This window comes from Sus scrofa, chromosome 9 (genome assembly GCF_054392235.1).
Source record: "Sus scrofa isolate SSC_HxYL_T2T_F1_AM1 chromosome 9, Sscrofa_HxYL_maternal_Yorkshire_Landrace_v2.0, whole genome shotgun sequence".
Classification (NCBI taxonomy): Eukaryota; Metazoa; Chordata; class Mammalia; order Artiodactyla; family Suidae; genus Sus; species Sus scrofa.
Window position 1 is genome coordinate 123,845,014 of NC_139391.1, and position 17,806 is coordinate 123,862,819.

Sequence of the window (17,806 nt, forward strand, 5' to 3'; positions counted from 1 at the left end):
AGAGCATATGACTCTGTCCTCTACCTGCTATGTCCCCCTGTGTTATTTCTGCCATATCTTGTCCCTCCACAATGCCAAAAGGGTCCCTTAGACGCGGACCTCTCTCAGGGTGCAATTTTAATTCTTCTTCTTTGTTTAATCTTTTTAGGGCAGCACCCATGGCATATGGAAGTTCCCAGGATGGGGTTGAATCAGAGCTACAGCTGCTGGCCTACGCCCCAGCCACAGCAACGCTGGACCTGAGCCGTGTCTGTGACCTACACCACAGCTCAAGGCACTGCTGGATCCTTAACCCACTGAGTGAGGCCAGGGAGGGGATCCACATCCTCATGGATCCTAGTTGGGTTTGTTAACAGCTGAGCCACGAAGGGAGCTCCAGGGTGCAGTTTAAAAAACCTCTCACCTGGAGGGGCCTCTCATTTTCGTCTATTAGTGATGAAGTAAAATGAAGTAGAGGTAATTGCGTATCTAGAGAAGTTAGGACCACAGGCAATTTCTTGCATTTTTTAACCCTGGAAAAATGGGGTGTGAATACGCACTTGGCGAGAAAGTGGTAAGCAGTGCTTTAAGGTCTTAGAAAGGCACTAGTTAACTGAAAATCCAGCATCATTTATGCTTAAGACATTGAATTTGGAGGAAGCATCTCACACTGTGTATGTGCTCACTTGGTCCTCCTGCAGGTATTTATGGAGCATATACTTTGTGCAAAGCATCATTCCAGGCACCCACAGCAGGCTACAAAAGAGAGAGGAATCAGGGTTCTACTGATTTCCAGGAGTCAGCTGTTCAGTGTGAGTGACAGTGCACACGTGGAAAAACATGCTTGAATTTAGCATTTCCAGCTCCGGGGAGAAGAAGATATTTAGCGCATTCTCAGTGATTGATGGATAGACGTGGTCCACGGGTGCTGTATCAAGATGAATTCTCAGGATGTCAGTCCCACATTCCCCCAGGACAGAATGATTTGCTCCCAATGTTTCCCTGGCTTTGGGGGCTATTTCCAGGTCATCCACCTGGCTTGAAATACATTTGCAAAGATAATCTGTGAAGAAGAAATACACAGATAAAAACATGCAAGAAATGCAAGGAAAATCCAGGAAGGCCAAGGGGAGAAAGCTAGATCAGTTTTGTTTTCAGATGAGATTTAGTAGAGAGATCCCGAGTCAGTCAGGCAGAGAAAAAGAGGATTAATTTTTGCTTTGAGAAATAATTAATTTTATTCATGAATGAATTGCTACTTAGAGACACGTACATGGAGAGGGAGGAGCAAGGTAAGCTTCATCTAGAAACTGTCATGACACCACAGATGCAGGCAGACAGGGCCACTGGCTTGCCACGTGGTCTGTTCTTTCTTTCTTCTTTTTTTTTTTTTCTTTTCTCCACAAGAGAAGAGCTTTTTCTAGGTCAGGGATTCTGATTTTTTTTTTTTTTTTATTGGCTATTCAGCTTCTGCTACATTTATCCCACCTCAGGGCTTCCCACCTCTCCCCCAAGAAAATGATTTCAGTCCACGTTGCTTAGAACAGTGAGTGGCATGAGTGGGGCATTTATTCAGTCCATATAGATTTATTTACATGTGCATGCCACTCCCTAAGTGCTGGGGACACAGCCGTGAGAGAGACTTGGCCCAAGCCTCAAGGAAGACGGGCCCACAGGAACAAGTAGTGGCTGGAAGGGGGCTGAGGTATGTGAAGCCATCCCAGGTGCTCTGTGTGAGTTTGGCTCCCATGCCCAGCCTCAGCCTTCTCCTCCACCATCAGAAGCAGGTGAGAATGCTCACTAGACACTTGAAGCAAGTGGAACAGATTTCCGTAAAGCTGGGCTGCAGACGAGGGTTTGGACCTGAGTCTGAGACAAGGATTTCTATCCCCACGATCCATCCGCAAGTCACATCAAAGGCAACTGGAGCCTGCTGGTATATTGCCTGACTTGCCCAGTCCTGGAGAAGGCATTTGTGGCCGCTACAGATGGGCTGGCAGGTGGCCGCACAGGGAGCTCCACCAATGGAACAAGAGGAAATCCTCGGACTGTGGATGGGAGGGTGTGGGTGTCCAAGAGACAAAAGCAGGGATCTCGAGGCATTGACTACACAGTACAGCAGTGTGGGCCACAGGACAGTAGGCTCTCACCAATCTCCCCAATTTCTCCATGAGCTGAAAGGAGTACGGGGGCAAAGGCATAACTTAGGAGATTAAAGCAAAGTATTCCCTCCATACTATGAATTATTATTATCAATGGTAGTAACTGTACTTATTGAGTGTTCATCATATACACCCAACATTTTATTAAGTGCATAATAGAATGTATACATGGATGCTAAAATAATTCTTATGAGAAATTTACAAGGGAGATGCTCTTTGTGTACATGTTTTACAGATGAGGACACTGAGTTTTAGAGGATATCGCACAACTGGTAGGAGGAAGAGCCATACAGTAGAGGATCTGACCAGTAAATGATTATTATTATTTTTTGTCTTTTTGCTATTTCTTGGGCCACTCCCGCAGCATATGGAGGTTCCCAGGCTAGGGGTCTACGCCAGAGCCACAGTGGGATCGGAGCCACATCTGCAACCTACACCACAGCTCACGGCAATGCCAGATCGTTAACCCACTAAGCAAGGGCAGGGGCTGAACCGGCAACCTCATGGTTCCATGATTCGTTAACCACTGCGCCACGACAGGAACTCCTAAATGATTATTCTTGAATCAAACACATAACCTGAGGCTAGGATTTTTTTTTTTTTTTTTTTTTTTTTTAGGGCTGCATATGCAACATATGGAAGTTCCCAGGCTAGTGGTTGAATCAGAGCTACAGCTGCCAGCCACAGCAGTGCTGGATCTGAGCTGTCAGTGTCCTACACCACAGTTCGTAGCAATGCCAGATCCTTAACCCTCTGAGGGAAGCCAGGGATCGAATCCACATCCTCGTTGATACTAGTAGTGTTCATTACTGCTGAGCCATCATGGGAACTTCAGAGCCTGAGATTCTTAACGCTCCAAGAGAAATGGTGCCTCCCCCCCCCTTGTAACCACCTGTGCTCTCTGCCCCTCCCACTCTTCCCTCTGGCACTCTGGCAGATCTTTGGGATGGAGAAGATGGGTCTCAGGGGGCTGGAAGGTATCTCATCCCACTCAAAGACCCTGCATTCCTCTGTTCCCACCAGAGTTCTCCATCTGCACTTGGACTCTGGGGACCCTTTGGTGGGAGGAAGCTACAGATAAACCTTTCTAAAGCAGTTCACCTGCAGAAGGTTTTGCATGCGTTGGCTTTGCACTGCTGGTGTGTTTTTATAAAGGTGCAGTGTCTATTGAATTTCTGTAAATTGAATCCTCTACTAGAGGGACACATAATGGCATTTCCAAAACGCAGTGTCTTATTTTTTGCCTAGCAATTGCTTATAAAAATTCAGTGCTAAGTCAATCTCTAGCCCATGACTTTAGGATTGGGCAGCTACTGATTTATAACTACACATATCCACTTGGAAAGATCTTGTATTTTGAAGAATCTTTTCTTTTTAAAATTTTTTCTTCATTATATGTGGATTTTTTTAAGGCTTTATTGAAGTACAGTTGATTTATAATGTTGTAATAATTTCGGCTCTACAACAAAGTGATTCAGTTATACATGTACACACATATTTTTCTTTCAGATTCTTTACCCACATAGATTATCCCAGAATGTTGGGTAGAGTTCTCTGTGCAACACAGCAGGTCCCCACTGGCCAGTCATTCCATATACCTCAGTGTGCATATGCCAATCCTAAACCCCCAGTCCATCCCTTTTTCTCACCACCTAGGCCCTTTGGTAACCATAAGTTTTTCAAAGTCTATGAGTCTTTTTCTGTTTTCAAATAAGCCCATTTGTAGCCTTTTTAAAGATTTCACGTGTAAGTGATATATATTGTTTGTTTTTCACTAACTTAGTATGGTAATTTCTAGGTCTATCTTTATTGCTGCAAATGGCATGATTTCATTTTTATGGCTGAGTAATATTCCATTGTACGCATGTACCACATCCTCTTTATCCATTCTTCTGTGGATGGACATTTAGGTTGTTTCCATGTCTTAGCCATTGTAAATAGTGCCTCATTGCACATAGGGGTACATGTATCTTTTTGAATTAATGGTTTTCTCTGGATATATGCCCAGGAGTGGGATTGCTGGATCATATGGTAGTTCTATTTTTAGTTTTTTGAGGAACCTCCATACTGTTTTCCATAGTGATTGTACAAGTCTACTTTCCCACCAACAGTATAAAAGGGCTCTCTTTTCTCCACATCCTCTCCAATACGACCAGAAGAAACCATTGCTGATGGAAACAACTTCTGCTTATTGGGCTACTTTGTAAATGTGGATTTTCTTATAATGACAAGCTTGGTACATGCCCTGGGTCACTCGCACTTAGTCTTTGCATCCACAGCCCATTATGGTATCAGATAGAGCAGTGAAGGAGACCTAGCTGCTGAGGCTCCCAAGTCAGCTTTAGGATTTGTAGGTAGAGATGTGGGCAGATCAGAAATGCAATACCTGGGACATGGCTTGGGGAGGGATGCAGGAATCTGGCAGAGCCCCCTCTGCCTGCCATGTTTTCCCCTCTGCAGCTGTTTAATGCTCCCTGGTTTGCCACCACACCAAGCTCTCCCCTGAGCCCAAAAATGTGCCTCCTCCTCCCTCCCCCTGCAAAGAACAAACAAGCTCTGGACGTCAGAATGAGTCAGAGTGCATAAGAAGTCTCACTGGCTAGGCAAGAGGCCCTGGTGGGAGAGGAATGAGGCAGCCAGAACCAGTGTTGCACCAAGCCCCAGGGCCTGGGAGAATTCTCATTTTCCTTCTGGGCCAGGAGAGTTTGTGCCTCACCTGGGGACATGCTAGTGACGGAGGAAGAACAGGAAGGAAGACTCTTTGGGGAGTGAGTTCTCCTGGATCCACAGAGGCATGTAAACACCTAATGATCCCTGGACAGGGGTCACGGAGTTGGTTTACTAGTAACAGAGGTAAACTTGAGCATGGCTGGGCCAGCCTTTGCTTAGCTGGTTCTGTTTATGTCTAGAATGTGAGTCTGATGAAGACCACAGGGAGAGGAAGAGAGGCCATGCAAGTCCTTGAATGTCAGCCTCAGTCATGTGCAAACTCATACTCAGCTGGGCCTTGATAGAAGCAGTGTGGCTCCAGAGGCTGATAACACATTCTTTTGCCTTTTGTAATCACTAAATAGGGTGGTGTCCATTTTGGTGCCTGCAGGCCAGGAGACTAAGGCAGGGAACAACAGAAGTGAGAGGCTGGAGCTGCAGAGACAGTGTCTGAAAGAGGCAAGGAAGCCTGGTTTCGTGGGACGACAGAACAGAACCAGGATGCTCAGATCTGTGGCTTAGAAGGAAACTTTATTCTTTTATTGAAATGTAGTTGATTTACAATGTTGTGTTAATTTCAGGTTTACAGCAAAGTGATTCATATATATATATACATACACACACATATATATATTTTCAGATTCTTTTCCAAGATATTGAATATAGCTCAATACAGTGTGCTATACAGTAGGTCTTTGTTCTTTATGTATTTTATATATAGTAGATTGGGTCTGCTAATGCCAAACTCTTAATTTATCCCTCCCACCTTTACCCCTTGGGAACCATAAGTTTGTTCTCTCTGTCCGTGAGTCTGATTCCATTTTGTAAATCAGTTCCTTTTTTTTTTTTCTCTCTCTCTTTAGGGCCGCACCCGTGGCATGTGGAGCTTCCCAGGCTAGGGACTGAATTGGAACTACAGCTGTTGGCCTACACCACAGCCACAGCAATGTAGGATCTGAGCTGTGTCTGCAACCTACGCCACAGCTCACGCAATGCTGGATCCTTAACCCACTGAGCAAGGGCAGGGACTGATCCTGCAACCTCATGGATGCTAGTCAGGTTCGTTAACCACTGAGCCACAAAGGGAACTTCCCATTTTGTAAATAAGTTTCTTTGTATCATTTTAGACTTCACTTATAAATTATATAATATTTGTCTTTCTCTGGCTAACTCTCACTTAGTATAATAATGTCTAGGTCAATCCATGTTGCTACAAATGATACAATTTCATTCTTTTTAATGGCTGAGTATTATTGCACATCTTTTTCGTCCATTCATCCGTTGATGGACATTTAGGTCATTTCCGCCTCTTGGCTATAGTGAATAGTGCTGCTAGGATCATTGGGGTGCCTGTATCTTTTTGAATCAGAGTTTTCTCTGGATAGATGCCCAGGAGTGAGATTACTAGATCATACCGCAGTTCTATTTTTTGTTTTTTTAAGGAACCTCCATGCTGTTCTCCATAGTGGCTGCACCAGTTTACATTCCCACCAACCATGTGGGAGGGTTCCAGAAGAAAATTTTAAAGTCATTTATTTCCTACTCAAGGCAGACAGCCATTCCACAAATCCCCAAGAACATGGACAACCAGTCTTGACTTGTGGCAGGTCTAGTCCTGTGTGTTCTCTGAAGTTGATTTCCATTGAACAGTCCCAAATACTAATAAATCCTTATGAAGTCTTTCTTTCCAGAATTCCACTTACTGGTCCTGACTCTGCTTTCTCCTATTTCTCTAGAGTCAGTCTAAATGCCTCTTGATCACTAAAAGGTCTCCAGGTATTAGAAGACAATTATTATTCTCACTGCTTTTTCGACTTGTTAGCAGGTCATAACATCCCTCCAGAAGTCCTTTTCGCTCTCTTTCCCCTCCTATCACATTCTCTCTCTCAGGCTGTCCTTGTTTCCTTTTTTCCCAACTCTCCCTTTTCTGTCTTTCCTCTTTCTAAAATCATTCAAGACCAAGACTCCCATCGAGTCACTCTGTCGTTACCTAGGGCCTCAGAGTTCTTCTCTGGGTCCTGGTAAACAAGAAAAGAGATAATAAATAAGAAATTGATGTTGACATAGGATTTTTTTCCTGAACCAATTCTGGCTCCTGGAGAGCTTGCTTGCTTGCTCACCTTTCAAAACCCTTAAGAATTTTGTCACGGATCAGTATCAGTTCAGCATCCTGCAGTTTCTCAGAGCAGGCATTTTCCTCTCCACAGCTTTCTTTAACTTCTTGCGTTCTGTGCGGTTCTTGAGAAAATTAGTGATGGTAGTTCTAGGCCATGGGCAAACCCTCAGAGAATATGGTGACTCTGCTCTGGATCTGAAGCATCAGTTCTACAAGAAAAGTGGGAAATTTGCTCTGGGTTTATGGTGAGAGAATATAGGGTTTTCATTCAAGTGAAATGCAGGGAAAAAAATAGTAACTTTTTTTCTCAGCTTCTCAAAGAATTACACTTACTTGGTTTTGCCCACCTAGACTTAGTGGTAAAATCATAGCCAGAACTGTACTCATCATGTTTGCTGCTACATTTGTTATATCTCTTGTATTCTCTGCTGTGCTTCCTAGCATCCCCAGGCACCTGGCCACTGTAACTCCTACCTCTTCTCCATCCCTGTCTTCCATCTGTTGTGGCTTCCATTTTAGATCCATCTTTCAAAGCCATCCTCTCCTCTCTTGTGCTGGCTTCATCACTTCCCACTAAGCCTCTTCTCTCTTGTCCAATCCAGCCTGCCCCAAATCCTCTCTTGGCCCCTCTATGCCCAAAGCATCAAACCCTAATGTGTTTTCTTAGCATGAAAGTCTCTTCTAAATCCATCCATTCGTGATTTCAACAAATATTCCGTGAATACTAACTCTTTACCCCTGATTATACCCCCATCAATTTTTCTGCTTCCCCTCCGTTCCCGTCTCAGTGAACATCTCTAGACCTGCCCAGATACAAAAGGCTTCTTCCGATCCCATGTGGCTTCCCATGTCTCATTCCCTCTTCCTATAAAGCTCTTTCCATTTTCTCTGCCAGCTGAGCTCCTACTCACCTTTCAAACCCATTTAAATATCACCTCCCTAGGAAGTCTTCTTTGGCTCCTGCAAGCAAGTTAGCTATTCCTCTTTATGGTTCTCCATCAGTCTGTTCCTATTTCTGCTGTAGAACTTATTTTGTGTATTAATTTATTTGACTAGCTCTATTTGCTCTTCATTAGGCGCTGAGCTCCTCCAGGCAAAAAACACATTTATTTCATCTTTATATTTCCAGATCCCAGTTTCATGTATGCCATATGTAAGGATATGATAAGGAAGTAACTTTTTTTTTTTTTCCTCTTTAGGGCTGCACGTGTGGCAGATGGAGGTTCCCAGGCTAGGGGGTGAATTAGAGCTATAGCTGCCGGCCTGTGCCACAGCCACTGCAACTCAGGATCTGAGCCGCATCTGTGACCTACACCACAGCTCACAGCAACACCAGGTCCTTAGCCCACTTAGTGATGCCAGGGATTGAATATGCATCCTCATGGATACTAGTCGGTTTGTTCCCAGTGAGCCACAATGGGAACTCCAGGAAATCACTCATGAAGAGTAAGATGTTCTGGGGTCAGTTATATGAAGCAGAAAGCAAGTGGATGGAGGTTCCAGGTCCTGGAGCCATTCTACATAGGTTTTTTTTTTGTTTGTTTGTTTTTTGCCACAATTGCAGCATATGGAAGTCGGCAGGCTAGGGGTTGGATCAGAGCTACAGCTGCCAGCCTATACCACAACCACAACAAAGCCAGATCCAAGCTGCATCTGAAACCTACACCACCGCTCACAGCAACACTGGATGCTTAGCCTACACCACCGCTCACAGCAACACTGGATGCTTAGCCTACACCACCGCTCACAGCAACACTGGATGCTTAGCCTACACCACCGCTCACAGCAACACTGGATGCTTAGCCTACACCACCGCTCACAGCAACACTGGATGCTTAACCCACTGAGTGAGGACAGGGATTGGATCAAACCCGCATCCTCATGGATCCTAGTCAGGTTCATTTCTGCTGAGCCAAACTCCCTCTATATGGGTTTAAAGTGAAGTTCCACTTCTTCCAGTCATGTGAACTTGTGCAAGTTATTTTGTGTCTGAGCCTCATTTTTCTCCTCAGTCAAGTGGGTAGGATAATAGGACTTTTTTAAAGGATGATTTGGTGATAACTAAAAGATAAATTTGGTTTATTTAAAGATAAGTGCTTATTCTTCTTGTGAGAGGTCTCTGGAAAATAAATATGGGACACCATAGAGTGGAAAATCTTGAGAAGAAGGAAGAGAAAATGCAGAGGGTTTTATTGATAAGAAACAAAGGGAAGTCTTACTCTATCAAACTTTCTACTGCAATCTTCACGCATTAATCACATCACTTAAAATCTACATATTCCCCCCTAACGTAGCCTGAATGAATCTCTTCATTGATTTTTATAGTTCTAGGTAGTCCCCAATAAATCCTTAACAGTGACAGGTGCTTTCCTTGGAGAACACAACTTGCACATCATGATCCCGTATTAAAGTCAAGGCCTCAAGGCCAATACCATTTCTATCTAGATTCACAAAGCAATGAAGAGCGACCCCATATGGGAATGTTACTGAACTGAGGAGATAAGGTGCATGGATGTTTGACCATATAGGCAATAAAATCAGATAACTGAAAGAGACCCTTATCCAGATAGGCAGTCATATCAAGAGTGAAAATTATTTTACCAGGCTGCAATGTGAGATTGACAGGATCAAGGTGGAATTAGAGTAGGCTGGCTAACTGCTGGAACCAACAGTCCCCAGATCTCAGTGCCTTAATACAAGTTTCTATATATTTTTTTGCTCGTGTCCAGTGCAATTCATGGTAGGGTTAAAAAAGACGTATGTGTGATGAAATCATTCAGAACCAAGACTCCTTCTCTTTATCCAGTCACTCTGTCATCACCCAGGGCCTCAGAATTCCTCTCTGTCCTGGTAAACAAGGAAAGAGAGAGGGAGCATGAATGATTTCATGGGAAGTCTTATGGGCTAGGCCTGGGTTCACATTCCACTGGCCAAAACTCAGTCATATGGCTACCCCTAAATGCAGAGGAAGCTGGGGGAAAAAAATCTGTCTGTGAGCCCAGGAGAAAAATGAAATATCTTAGAGAATAAGTTTCCAGTCTCTGCCATGAGGGGTGAAATGCAAGAAAAAGGTGAAATGGAAAGCCCTAAATTTAAGTTCAAAATGTCAGCTTTGCAAATATAGTGTATAGAAGTCTTGGATTAGCTGTGCAAAAAAAAAAAAAAAATCTGGGGTTTGAAAAAATGTGGAGGTCTGGCTGGCCATAAGATTACTATTAGCTGGAATTCCCCCATGGCTCCGTGGGTTAAAGATCCAGTGTTGTCACTGCTGTGCTCTGGTCACTTCTGTGGTGACTTCTGTGGCGCAGAAACTTCCGTGGCTTGGAAACTTCTGCATGCTCTGGGTGTCAGGTGGGGGGAGATTACTGTTAGCCAAGAATATTTCTGCCTCAAAGGCATGCAGTATTCAGGTACATTGGTAAAGGAAATATGTATAATAGAAAGATCGCTGACACCCTTCACTTTTGGTTGTTTATGTGTCCTTGACTAAGATACTTACATTATCTAAGTCTCAGCTAAGCTATAAAATAAGACTTAAGCTTGTGGCATGTATCAGTTAATTACTGCTACCATTATGGATATAAAAAATCCCTCAGATTCAGTAGCTTAAAACAATAATCACTTCTCTTACTCAGCAGCCATAGGTTGGCTGAGTTAGCTATGCTTCAAGTTGTGGGACTGCAAGGGGGCCAATAGGCCAGTGATGCTTATTATGGGTCTCAGGCTGAAAGGGCAGCATTTTGCAGCTACATGGAGGGAGTGATTCTCATGTTGAGATTCAGGAAAGAGTGTGAAAACATGCAATTTGGGGCCCAGAATTGGCACCTGTCACTTCTGCCCATATTCCTTTGTCCAAAGCAAAGTCACATAGCCAAGCTCAGTATCAATGGGGGAGGGAAATAAGCTCCATGCACATGAGTGAGTGATGCTGCAAAGTTCTTGTCAAAAGGGCATTCATTCTAATACAGATGAGAACGAGGATTCAGGCTACCACACTGGCATTTGCAAGATTGCGGTGATGACGCAAAAATGCATAAAGTATCAAGTCCTGTGACTGGCAACATAGGGTCTCAGTAAATAGAGACTATGATGATGATAATGATGTAGTCAAATACTGTATCCTTGTGTACTCTAAGTGGCTCAGAGCATATCTACTGGGTTACATTTAGTTTTGGTGCCATCTTTAAAAAAAAAAAATACATGGGCAAGCTGGATGCCAGCAGAGGTTAAAGCCTAAGGGCCTAGGGATCTGGAAACTGTATTGAAGGAACTAAAAATAGTCCCAAGGAGAGTGGCTCCTATAAAAAGTGAATGCACCCAGATTCCAGGAAGGCTATCTCATTGCAAAAGGAACAAACTTGTAGAACAAGGGAAGGAACCACCAGCCCATGGACGTCTGCTGGGGAAAAGCCTGGCAAGGGCTGTCAGCTTGCTGGGCAAAGACAACGGGAGGTTAAAAGTGGTGAACAAAGCCATTTTCTCCACAGTCAACCAGATGAGCTATGGGGAGCAGACTGGCAAGCAGGGCAGCGCTGTGGGGGTTAGTGTCTTGGAAAGCACAGGTCTTAGCTCCCTTTCTGGTTGCTTCTGGTCTCAAAGATAAACCAGTCCTTCATTCCAATGTGTCTGCTGTACATCATGTTGATTCTACAAACATGCCACTCTGAGTGCCCTCTCCAAGCCCCTGAGCCCCAGCCGGGCAGCGTGAGATGTGCCAAACAGCCGTCTCTTCCTCCTCCTTTAAGCTTGAGTCTCCCCTCCCCAGTTCTCCCAATCAGCCTTAATTAAACTGTTTGAAAGCTACAGCTTGATTTTAATTAGAGCAAAATTGGGAAGATTAGAATGAAATTGGCCAATCATTGTTTACGGGCCGTTGTTTGAGAACACAGCAGGCTGCTGAATTACCTCCATGCCAGGCTTCTTGAATTCTTCCAGTGGGAAGGACCAGGGCCCGGACACTGAGACACTGGGGAAGGGCTGGCCTGGTTTCTGCCCTTGTACTTCCTAGAGTTGCAGGGCCCAAGATATTATTTAACCAACTGCTCCTGGATTGAAGGCTCTCCTAGCCACAGGTAAAGGAGGCAAAAAGAATCTGATGAAAGATGATAGAAAAAACTCATTCACAAAACAGACTCAAAGATTTCGAAACCAAACTTAGGGTTACCAAATGGGAAGCACTGGGGGGAGGGAAAAATTGGAAGGCTGCGATTGACATACATACACTACTACACATGGAATGTGGGAGTAACAAGGACCTACTGTATTGTACAAGGAAATCTACACAATACTCCTATTTAGGAAAAGAATCTAAAAAGGAATGGCTATATGTTAATGCATAACTGATTCACTTTGCTGTATACCTGAAACTAATACAATATGAAGTTAACTATACTCCAATAAAATAAAAAAAAATAAATTGGGATTATAATTTAAAAAAAGAAAAATTTCCGGAGTTCCTGTCATGGTGCAGCAGAAATGAATCCGACTGGGAACCGTGAGGTTTCGGGTTCGATCCCTGGCCTTGCTCAGTGGGTTAAGGATCTGGCGTTGTCGTGAGCTGTGGTGTAGTTTGCAGATGCGGCTTGGATTCTGTGTTGCTGTGGCTGTGATGTAAGCTGGCAGCTCTATCTCTGATTTGATCCCTAGACTGGGAACCTCCATGTGAGGTGGGTGCCACCCTAAAAAGCAGGAAAAAAAAAAAAAAGAATTTCATGTGACTATGATAAAGGTATACAGTGCTCCCTGAACTTGGTCACAGGCGAAAGCAGAAAATCATTTGTAGCATGGGGTAGGTTCTCATCAAACTCTACCACTGATCGGAGTTCCCATTGTGGCTCAGCAGGTTAAGAACATGACTAGTATCCATGAGTATACAGGTTTGATCCCTGACCTCTCTCAGTGGGGTAAGGATTCAGCGTTGCCGTTAGCTGTGGTGGAGGTGGCAGATTTGCTTCGGCTCCTGTGTTGCTGTGACTGTGGCGTAGGCTGGCAGCTGCAGCCCGGATTGGACCCCTAGCCTGGGAACTTCCATATGCTGCAGGTGTGGCCCTAAAGAAGCAAACAAACAACATATGGATATAGAAAATAATTAAAAAAAATTAAACTCTACCACTGATCAATGGAAACTTGGTCACTTTTCTCAGTTTCTCTATCTCTTTTTTTGTTAACCTCTAAAAGGTTCAGAGTTGCATAATGATCATTCTACTTCCTCTTTCTTGAGATCCTTATATTGGTAAAATTGTTAAGCTCGTGTAAAAATTGCATACAATTTTTTTTTTGCATACTAAAGGAAAGCTCTACACCAATATAAGAGATTGTGGTTTTTATTATTTCTTTTTAAAGCTCAGATTAATCATGCTTTATTCATTATAGCACATAAGACTCTAATCGCCAAGTACATTATAGTAATCTGTTGTTGAGATAGAAATCTCCTGATGATGTATCTAGAAATACTGCCTTCTGTACAGGAGCCAAAGCTTGATATATTCCTCAGCCTCTAAAATATCCAGCTCAAGGAGTTCCCATCGTGGTTCAGCAGTAAACGAACCTGACTAGTATCCATAGGACATGGGTTTAATTCCCGGCCTCACTCAGTGGGTTAAGGATCTTGTGTTGCAGTGAGCTGTGGTGGAGGTCTCAGATGTGGCTCAGATCCCAGGTTGCCATGACTGTGGTATAGATCGCAGACTCAACTTGGATCCAGCGTCGCTGTGGCATAGGCCAGCAACTGTAGCTCCAATTCTACTCCTAGCCTTGGAACTTCAGAGGCTGTGGGTGTGGTCCTAAAAAGCAAATAAAATAAATAAGTAAAATAAATTAATATCCAGCTCAAAAACATGAAGCCATCTTGGCTGAATCACTGAGGTAGGTCACTGGCATTCCTCAGTGCACATGTTGGTGTTGGCTACTCTCCTTCATGTGAGTTTCCTAAGATGAAGACTATGAGCCCTATGAAAAAGAAAAAATGGTAATGTCTTAGTTTGATGGATTAAGTTCTGTGAAGAGCAGCAGCCCAAATGCGAGTGTGTTGGTAGAAGGATGAAGAAAGGGAAGGCTTCCTTGTGTCTGAAACTCTTTAGGGAGTTCCCGTTCTGCCGCAGCAGAAACGAATCCGACTAGGCACCATGAGGTTGAGGGTTTGATCCCTGGCCTCACTCAGTGGGTTAAGGATCCAGTATTGCTGTGAGCTGTGGTGTAGGCCAACAGCTGTAGCTCCGATTAGACCCCTAGCCTGGGAACCTCCATATAACACAGGTGTGGCCCTAAAAAGCAAAAGACAATTAAAAAAAAAAAAAAAAGAAAGAAAGAGGGAAACTCTTTAGAAACATCAGCAGTCTGATACTCAGTGGTGGCTATCGAGATGCCCATGTCAAACTGGCAGATGTCCAGCTAGTCGGAAAAGGGTGACTCTCCAAGAGAGAGGTGGGCTCTGAGAACAAAGACATTTGCATTTATCTAGAACTGCTTGATATGTGGGAAATTTTCCCATGGTTATTGGTTAACAGTTTATACAGACCAAGTCAAGTCAGAGAAAAAAATGACAAGAAACCTATTTTTGTCCTTGGCTTAAGGCCAATCCATCTTTTTTGCTCCAGAGTTCTTAAATATTTTATTTAATGACCTGTCCTGTGTCTTTCTTCATTTTTTTTCAAGGAAAATCAGTCACATTTTCTTCTTACAAGTATGGTCCTTATGAAAACACTCTTCCAGAGGATAATAGCTGTGTCCCTTTCAGCACCACAGCCCCTTTGAACACTACATGTTGGAGGAGGGTACCCCACAAAGAGAGGTTACTGGAAGTCAATCAAGATGGCTAAAGAGCGACATTCCCGACCACAACAGCCCACTCTTTCTGCCATTGTTTTCTGAGTGATGCCTGGAGCTTAGCATCCTGGGCTCAGTGGCAGCCTTACACCTTCTCCTCAGCCTCCCTGGGGGTCCCAGAACCTCTTCCTAGAGCTGCTGCCTCAGTGAGCAGATGATGATGGTTGGCTCTGCTGGAAAGAGCAGTGAATCCCTCCCCAGTAAACCCAAGCTGAGTTCTAACTCAGGGGGAACAAATGGGCTCCTGGCACACAGGGGCAGGCTGACGCTGGTTCAGGATGCCTCGGGGCTGTGGCAGCAGAGGGGGGTGGGCAGAGCTGCATACTCAGGATACAGGAAATGTGATTTTCCAAATGCCAGCCACATCGGTGGTCTTGGAAATGGGCCTAAATGTGCTTCCCACACACAGAGAGAATAGACATGTCTATTGGAAAACTGGTAACGATAATCCGGCTGTTAGCACGGGGTCTCAGCGCAACCGTCCGTCTTTGTGGGTTGCAGAGTTCATGACGACTAGGTTTCAGCCTCATTGAGGTATATAGTTTTCATTGTTAAACTATGGATTAAAAAACAAAACAAAACCTCTCTCCTTTAAGGCTTCATAGAGAGGGAAGCTTCAGAGGTCATGCCTCTTCAAGGGGTCCAGATCAATGTTCTCATTGAAGAAGCCTGACAAGTGGTGCTTCAGTAAGTGGCTGCTGGAAACAGCACCCGAGATGGAAGACCCTGGCTGTGCTCTTTCTGCCTTTCATAGCTAAGAGGGCAAGACTCTAGTTGAGGATTCATGCCGGAAGTCCTTGTTGACCTTGTATATGGGGCTGGGGCACAGTGCTGCAGAGGGGTTGGTGACATTAGAGTCAGTAGCTACGACTTGGAGGCATCACTCATTGCGTTTCATTTACATCTTTCAAATTGGGAACACCTCGTAGTAGCCGTTTAGTATTTTAATTGGACCCTTTGGCTTCAAACCCAGAGCTGGCCCAGTCCCCAAGCCCTCCAAAGCTCCCGTTGCCTGAGGCTTGGCACGGGGCTGTAGTACAGCTCTCCCATCACAGGCCCCTTTTGACTCTGGAAAATCCCTAAGCCAGAAGCCTCATGTATTGGCAATTGGACTACTAGCATTAAGTAGTTTGGGGAAGAGATAACTATGATCTCTTAGAATATAGATTTTTTGGTTATATTCCCAATATTCTCAGTGTTGGCGTGTATGCTCTTGTAACACACTGGATTTTTCCTTTCCAATCTGGGTTACGCCCTTCCTAAACTTTGTTTTGGTTATTAATGATTTTATGGTATGTTACTCCTTTGACAGATATAGGGCGCTGTTCACACTAGGCTAATGTAAAGTACAATGGAAAATGGACTAAAATTCTGTTAATTATTGCACTTAACTGAAGCACTTTTTTAAAGTGCTGTATGAACACCTCTGCAGGTAAAGTCCACATTGGAGAGGTCCTTGTCACCCTTGGCTTAACCTGTGAACCCTTTATGTAGTGGTTTCTGCTGCCTTAAAGGCCCTTTCCATGTGGGCTTTGCTAGTGTTTGAAATGTTTGCTTTCTCAGACTGTTGACTGTGAAACAAACACAGTGGGAGACGATTTTAAGAGAAATGGCTAAATTGAAATGGAAATTTACTTGATGTCTTAATTGAAACAAAGATGATGGCTTAATTGAAGTAGTATGTGTTAATATAATTGATATATAGAAAACATCCTTTTCCTAGGGAAAAAAAGAGCCTTGATTATTTTATTACTTAAAAAAAACCCTCCTAAATGAAAAATCAGAAATGAACATTTTTTCTTTGAATAGCTCAGGCTGCCTTCCAGTATTGCCTTCTGAGGTTTTCAGATGCTGGAAAGAACCAGGTTAATAAGTTCTGTAAGCACATTTTTTTTACCACTCTGGCTCAAATTCCATTCACAGATGTTTCCCCCATTATTTTGATTCAGTGAAGGGCCCCAATGGGCAGGCAGGAAACAGTGAAGTAGGAAAGAAAACCACTGGGTGCCCTCAGAGCCTGAACCTCCCTGCAGCCAGCGGAGGCCTTATGCCTAATTCTAAATTGACACCCTACTATTTTATGGTAGTGGGATTTGTTTGTTATTTGGGGTGGGAGGGTGTTTTTTCTCCAGTGAAGTTTTCCTACTCCCTCGCTTAAACACATATGCCACTCACAAAATCATGACTGTCCCTTTGTGTTTCATGGCAGTAACTGATATAACATGTTGGTCAGTGCCACGGATGGTGGACCCAGACAGCCTGTGTGTAAATCCTGACTCTGCCATCTGCCAGGTGTTACCTACTGGGCAAATTATCTCATCTGTGCCTTGATTTCCTCACCCATAGAGGATAATGATATCCCCCCCCGCCTTATAAGTGTGTTGTGAATATTATATTGGTTAATACTTGTAAGATACTTGGAATGCTTGGCACATACTAAGAATTTATTAAATGTTAACCATTAGTTTTTATTATTGGCTCATAAAAGGCTTCCTAAGTCAGTATCATTCATTTTCGAAGTCGTTTGTTATTCTGTGTTATGATTTCCAGAGCAGTATAGGAGCTGGAGACAGGTCTTTATCTCTGATTGCTTGCAGGGTGCTTTGTGTATGGATATTTTCTAGGTCTCAGTTTCTCCTGCAAATCGGTGTATTGAAACTACCTTCATCCAAAACCAAAAGGTTTTGCTTTGGTGTGAATATTGCAGTATGTTTTGGATATACAGTAAATTCTAGTTTGGTGTAGATAATTAAAGGATTTAAGGGTTCTGGGTAATGAAAATAACATATCTTTGTTAAAAGATAGTAAACACTTAAAAGCATTAGAAAGAAATAAAACATACTTAACTGAATGTATACAAAGGGAAATAGTGATATAGAAACAGCAATATGGTAGTCTCCTGAGTTTTAATCTCAGCTCTGTCACTTACTTTGTGACTTTGTGCAAGTTACTTTCTTAATTTCTCTGGGTCTCTTTGTTGTTGTTATCACCAAAGAGTGGCTGTTAATAGCATTGG

General features: G+C 43.5%; 1 protein-coding gene and 1 long non-coding RNA gene across 5 annotated transcripts in view; both read left to right on the top strand.

The window, feature by feature from the left end:
* BRINP2 (BMP/retinoic acid inducible neural specific 2) overlaps nt 1-17,806 on the top strand; it is a 128,943-nt gene that overhangs the window by 75,631 nt on the left and 35,506 nt on the right. The gene's annotated exons all lie outside the window — the stretch shown is intronic.
* On the top strand, nt 2,732-12,067 carry LOC146400148 (uncharacterized). Its single transcript, XR_014816317.1, has 2 exons — nt 2,732-2,794; nt 8,202-12,067. It is a non-coding gene; the product is annotated as an uncharacterized LOC146400148 (long non-coding RNA).